Source organism: Dermacentor silvarum, chromosome 3, assembly GCF_013339745.2.
Source record: "Dermacentor silvarum isolate Dsil-2018 chromosome 3, BIME_Dsil_1.4, whole genome shotgun sequence".
NCBI lineage: Eukaryota > Metazoa > Arthropoda > Arachnida > Ixodida > Ixodidae > Dermacentor > Dermacentor silvarum.
The window spans coordinates 150,447,838-150,455,252 of NC_051156.1; positions in this window are offsets into that span (position 1 = coordinate 150,447,838).

Here is a 7,415-nt window from a genome sequence, read left to right on the forward strand (position 1 = left end):
TTATATCTCTATCAATGCGTGCCACACATATACTCACGAGAGGGACTGGTCACACAAATACAGAAAAATACAAGCAAGAGAGAAGGTTTTGTTACGCAGTGCGAGTAAAATGCGATTTCACGGTACAAAAAAAAAAAAAAAAAAAGAACAGGCGTCGCGCGATGTGTAGCCCCATATCAGCGCAACCATTCGGGCCCATGAATGAACTTGTGCAGAGCTAATGGAATGATCCCGTGGCTGGCACTCGATCGGCTGAAACGCACCCAACGACAAGCGATGAGAATTCAGTAAACTCAGTTACGTTCGATGAACTTTGTCTTTACTGGCAATTTCATCCCCCTCCCCCCCCCCAAAAAAAAACGAAGAAAAAAAAGAAAACAAAAAGAAAACAATAAAAAACGTGATGATGGTACAGACAATCACAAAATATTACGGACCATGAAATCTGAGAAAAGCTGGATATATACCTCCACAGCCTCACAACGCCGCCTGGTATTTGCATTTCGGGCCTCGACTAGAGTATGCTAACAACATTGTCATATACAGTTTAAGCGGCTACTGCTACAGGCTGCTCGGGAATTGAACGTTTTGCGAGATCCCGGGGCCCGTATAAACTTTCGTGCTTGAGTGTACTTGCAGGCTGCAACAGGTTACAAGAAAACTCCTTAACGGCTTCCGCTGTTAAAAAAAAAAAAAAAAGAAATTGTCCTCTCTCACAACGACTTGAATTCGCGACTCGGGAGTCTCTATATACAGGAATACAAAGTCGTCACACGCACTTTTTTTTTTCACGCGACCCCTGTCCGACGAGAGGTTCAGGGGCCGACGCGCGCGCGCGCGATAAGGGCGGCAGCACAGTCGCAGAGCTGCTCCGCGAACGGGCCGCGCGTGGGGACCTGAGGCGCGAACCCGCCCAGGGCCGGTGTTGACAGGACAGCGCCGGCAGACTCGCGCGACGATGTCATCCTCTCGAGAGTGTAGTCGCGGCGCGGCGTCGGACTCCGTCGCTCTCCCGTTCGGAGGTGCCGACAACATCTCGAAGCCTCGTGTAAAGGAAGGAACCATGCACCGCGGCACACATGGAGTATACGTACAAGCTCGCGTAGGGAGGAGCTGCACGCTGCGGGAACACCACGGCAGCCGCACCACAAGCGGCCGGATGGCTCGCGAGAGGATGCCGCGACGAGTGGGGAGTGTCTTTCAGCACGCACGATTCGTTGCCGCCGACCCCGAAGGAGAGTGTCGCGGGTGTTCCCCACTCCTCACTGTCGCAGTGTGGGTACCCGTACGGCAAAGCATGCGTAAAAACTGCTCCGCGGCAGGCGAACGTGCAAAGAAGGGTGGAGGGGTACGAAGATGGTGGGGGCGACTGTGCACCACCGCGGTGGTGAAGACAGGCCGAGTCTGCGCACTCGTGTATAGGCGCTATACGCGCTCGCATATGTATACTATACACAAGCCTGAGTGGCGGCGCACAAATTTGTTCGTGTGCATGCAGGGCGCGCAGACGCGAAATGTCCGTTGAACGACGGGAACGTTGAGGACAAATTTGGAATAAGGCAGTGAGAGTAACGCCTAAGAGACTAAACGCATTTGTTACGTTTTCCACTTATACTTTTTTTTTTCTTTTCAAATTTGGCGCCACGGTCGTTAAAGACTGTTCGAGACGAAGGCCAGCCCACCTCGACGTCCTTCTGGGCCGCGAATGTATCTTGCACGCGCTGCAGGCTCGATGTGTTTTGGCGCGAATCTGATGAAATTGTCGATGTTAATGCGACCCAAGCGAGCAGCGTCATGAACCGCGCTGACAGCACGCGTTAAAGTGGCATCCCGTTTATTTAAAAAAAGAAATCATTAGCATCAAAAGGGCGACCGTATGCCTATAGACAGCATACTGGTGTTTTCTAAGTGAACATAGCATGGAAAGTCGTGTACTCACATAAATACCGAAGGGCAGAATCGCCAGGCTTGAGGGAATTACGAGGCGAAAAGTGACACGTGGTGTTCACTTGTGTATATCAAGAGTTCCTTGTTGTATTGGCCTGGCTCTGCGAGTTGTATCTCAGGCTTACATACGTTGGAACCTATAATAGTTACCTTACAATAATTGGGAAAGAATATAGTCGCTGGTCTGCCACACACATGGTGGGGCAATATGAATGAATGAATCAACATGGCGGTGCGAGGCCTAAGTGTAGAGAAGAGATATAGAAGAAAAGATAGGACACACCAAGACTATAATATTAACCCCGGAAGCCGGTTTCGACGACAAAGTTCCAAAGCTTAAATGGCTTACATAGATGTACAAAAACGCTTTATTGGTTTCCGCCGAATCATTGCAAGGAAAGCAAAATGCAAACTGACACGAGATATTTCGCTCGTACTGTTTCGCTAAACATAAGGCAACGAAATACATCAAAGGGGCCCTGCGACACCAGTTAACAACATTGTGGCATGCATTTGTCCCTAAAGCTCACCACTCGTGAATATCCTCCGGGAAGACGCATTAAAATGGTGTCACGTAAGAAAGAAGTTCTCGACAATAGTGTTTTAGGTGCAAAAGCATTGCTTTTTTTTTAGGTAAGCAAAATTAAGTCCAAGCTAAGGCAAAGACGGAATCTTTCTTTCCGTCCTTGGTTCCGTCTTAACTTTGCGGAATAAAATTTTCTTGAAAGGTATTGGTGCAGCCATAAAAGTCATATCTCCTGAGCGACGCAGCACGCTCTGTATATAGTATACTGTCCAGGGGCGTAGCCAGTAGGGGGGGGGGGGGGGGGGGGGGGGGGCTGATGGGGCTTCAGCCCCCCCCCCCCCCCACGAAATTTTTTCGTGCCGTTATGCACCGCCGACGAAAACTACCACCGACGCCGGGAATCAATCTGTATTCTCTCTACAATGTCTTTTTCACGCTCGAAAAGACATTTCGGCACGAACATTGTGAACTCGGGCTGGATTTCGTGGCAACGCCCTTGCACCTGGAGTCACGTAACGCAAGGAGCCCCATCCGAGCACAAAGTTACAAGGGCTTTTCGATAGCGAGCGGGCGCGTTGCGGCGTCTCGCAGCGGCCGCGGAATCTGCGGAGCGCATGGACTTCAATTACGAAACTTTATGGGCGTAAAGTGCTCATAAACTTTTGACGCGAAAGGTGCACTGAAATTTCCAAAGGCGCGCTTTAGATTTTAAATTCTGGAACTTTATGAGTTTAATGTTCTTGGGCCATCATATTCGCGCACTGGAGCTCTCGTGTCCAAGCCGTTCCTGAAATGGAAGCACGCGCTCGCATCTTCCTCACACATGAAAATACTAAATATCACCGTGACTGTCAGCTAGCAGCTGATAATTTTCTCCAAACATTGTCAGGAAGCACACCCAATGTGATTGATCAGCTGGACCAGGGCAGGCAAACTAAAATGAGAGAACACATAAGAAAGTTAACGGCCTATTTTAAGGCAGTTCTTTTTTTTTTTCTTTTTTCTTTTTTTTTTTTTTTAGCGGGCGACAAGGTTTGGCTCTCCGTGGCCATAGGGACAGTGGTCCTAAGGATTTAAGCAAAGCCCCCGATGAAAATAATGGTATTTTCAGAGGGATTCTTCGCATGCGAGCTGATTGTGGAGATACATATCTGAAGAACCATTTGGAAAGTTGCCCCAGTAATGCCTCGTATTTAAGCCCAGATGCACAAAACCAAATTATAGAAATTTGTGGTGAAATTATCAAAGAAAGCCTAGTTGCAAAAGCAGGCTGCTTCTCCATACTTCATGACGAAACGACGGACATCGCTGGAATCGAACAGCCTACTGTTTTTGAAGGTACTTACACAAGAATGACAACGACATCGAGGGAGTGTTTTAGGTTTTAACACCGTAATGGATGCTCTCTCTAATTGCGACTGCAGGTTCTATATAAACAGTGTGTAGAAACTGCTGCAGATTCTAGTCACCCTTCCAGTGACCACTTCCAGCGCAGAGAGAATATTTTTTAACAAGAGGTTACTAAAAAACTACTTGCGCTCTACAATGTCTGTGGAACGCATGGTTAGGCTGGCGCTTCTATGCACCCACAGAGACGTCGGTATCAACGTGTCCGAAGTCATTGACCGCTTCGCTCAGCTTCCCCGCCGAGTGAAGTATGTCTTTTAGATAGCGAAGTAGCAAAAATCAATGCAAGTAAAAATCTCTGTTCCTTCAGGTCCATAAGCTCGTAATTATGAAAACGTACGACTGTTCGTTAGCTTTTAAAACCGCAGAAATTTTAGTCGTTTATTCTAGCAGTTAGCATCATGATCAAAATTATCAGGCGAATACGAAAATTACAAGGACATCAATAACCAAGTTTGACCGACCTTGCTCATTGAAAGCCCGGCCCACTCGGCGTTTGCCAAAAACACACTCGGATATTGGGTAGTTCCACTTGCCCCATCATCTGTGGCTTTCGTTTGTCCTTTTCTTTCCTTTTTAGGTATACCTGCTTTTATTTCTTTTTTGAAACGACGCAATGCCCTCCTTTAATTTTAGGTGCAGAATAATTGTTGGCGCTGTGCAGGCAGTTAAATTACACATTTTCGTACTGATTTCTGCGTTATTCCTCTATTATTCTACCCAGATGGCGCTGTCGCGACCGCCGCATGGCCCGAGTACATATCACGATTTCTGCGATCATATTTTTGTTCTTGCTTAGATCATGTTTTTCTGTGCGCAAAGTTTACTATCTGTGACTGCGCAACATGTTTATTTATCTTGTTTGACGCATTATATACAGTGACGTTTGCTTAAATACGTAGATTTATTGGAGACTTAGACGTGTATTTAAATATCTTGTTGCGAGGTTTTGTGTATACAAGCAGTGAACTTTGTTTCCAGCGACTCTTTTTTGCCCTTTAGCGAGTTTCATCTGGCATTTGTATATCCCATTCTATCTTCGCATTTCCAATGCGTAGTTTTCAGAACTCCTGCTTTTATATGTACTCACTGTTGCCACTATAATTTCGGTTCAATTACTCACAATACACGACCGGTAACTGCTGCTCCTGCGCAATCCATTGCAACTAAGGACAGCGTCATTGAGGTTTTTTCCTGGCCGTTGCATATGTGCAAAAATGTAAACAAGGTTCTTGAATGACTAAGATTCATCAAAATATTTGTCCTCAACCTATTAATTTCATGGCCTTTACGTTTTTCCTATCAGCTGCATGCACTGCCTTGCTGGTTTCGAACTGATGTAGTTCTAAAGTTCGTGTGATATTTACTTTTCCTATTAAATAGACAAAAAATGCGGCAGCATTGATATCAGTTATTTCTGCCACACTTTTTGGGACATACGACTATATTCTTTTATGAGAAGATACATATTTTACTTGGCAGTATATTCATGTACTTTATCCTTCGACAAATTCTATAAGGAGGAGGCCCCGCTGCAACCTGAGCCCCCCCCCCCCCCCCCCCCCCCCCGAACAAAATTTGTGGCTACGCCACTGATACCGTCCACTGCGGATGGGATGCTTGCTTCGATTTCATGTTTTATTGTGCGCAGTATACGACGTGAAAAATATTCGGATTTTCGAATATTTACTATTCGATTCGAGCATTGAATGGCATAGAACAATATTTGATTCGTTATTCGAAAGTTTTGAATATTTGCACGCCACTAATGATTGCTCTTTAGAGCCCCTTTAGATAGCCTCATGATGACGATTCGTACAGCGTTTCAACTGACAACGCTACATCTGGGCTATGAAAGATGCCGAATAGCGTGTGTCGTCCGCTTAATTTTTGCCACTGTAAAATTCATTGGTGTGCACAGAAGGTATCACCGACACAAACGTTTCGAAAGCGTCGGAATGCGGCCGTCACTCGTCAAGGAACGTAGTCACTTATTGTGTATATTAGAGCAAATCGGCGCATTTCTTGCGAGCTCGGCAGCAAGTAATGCCCGCCTTACCCGCTCTTGCGCGCTGCCGCTGAGCCATATGCGAATATGTGAAACAGGAGCCGCCATGATAGCGGAGAAGCAACGCTACATGCAACATTCCGCGTTTCTCGCCCCAGCTGCTTCAATAAATTCACGTATTAAGCACGCCGCAAAGGCGCTTGCGAGACAGCTCACAATGTAATTAATGGCAAAGCTGCAAAAGGCGTTCAATTCTTTTACTGTATACCATTATTCTTATAGCAAACGTCACATATATAGACGGCGGACTAAATACTAGCTCGCAGCGCGTTCAGCCTATAGACACTGGGATACCACGTTTGGATGACATGGGTGATCTGAAGAACCCACATCACGCGCACACGTGTGAAGGGTGTCGAGCGCGAATCGTTTAGTTGGCAGCTAAATTGCCCATTCGTCTCCCAACGAGGACCCGTTAAGCCGTGGGATAACTGCACTCGCGACACGACGAAGCCGGTCGTAAGCCGCGTACAAATCTTTCGACACTCGGGACCGCGAGCCGGAACGTGAAACTGATGTCTCATGCAGCGTGGCGTAAAGCCCCTTGCTCGGCGGATCACCCTCCCCCCCCTTCAACCCCCCTCCTACTCCCCTGCGTACATACATACGCTTTCTATGCAGATATACATGTTCTCGGGGCTTTCGGCGGGCACTGCAGTATACATGTTCCGGGACAAGAGAGTTTGCGAAGATGAGGAGGGAGGGAGGGTAAGGTCGGTGCCAACAGCTCCGCGTGATGGACGTGACGACAGCGGACCCGGACGACAACTCCGCGCGGACGACGGATCGAGGCGCGAAGTTTCTTCTCGCGAGGATCCCGCGACCCCGCGCAGCATGCAGTCACCCCAAAAACGAGGAAATTGGTGAACGGATAAGTATTAAAAAAAAAATGGGGCACGACGCTGGCGTGTCCGCTTCGAAAAACTAGACTTGTTTTACGAGCTATCAAGAAACGAGTCTCGCCTGCACTTGACTGCACGAAGCGCCAAGCCAGCAGCAACAGCTGCTGCAGAGGTCAGTTGCCGATTCGACTCTTTCTTTATACTTATGTTTGTTTGTTCTTTCCTCGCAGGAAGAAGGATGTGAGAGAGGGAGGGGGTGAGTGTGGGCCATTATACGCAACTGCAGGCAGCTTGCAGTTACGCCCGGCCTGTCTACAACGCCACCGCGCTTTTGAATTACGCGGGACAGATGGCCAGTTCCGGCCGCGAAGGGGCTGCGAATATCTCAGTGAGAAGCTCTCAGCGTTTTCGCACCAAGGCGTGATAGTCTACCGTTGGGGATAGACACAAGTGGTTGTCTGCGCCGTTCACCCACCGTCGGAAATCACGGGTGCTGTTCGCCATCACTCTACAGAAACAATATGGAGCGTTGGCAACTCCTGCACGTGTATGCGGTATTGGACTTTCGTAAGCACTATTTACGAGAGATGTCGTATTCCTCCAATAGAGTACGTGTGCTCTGCTT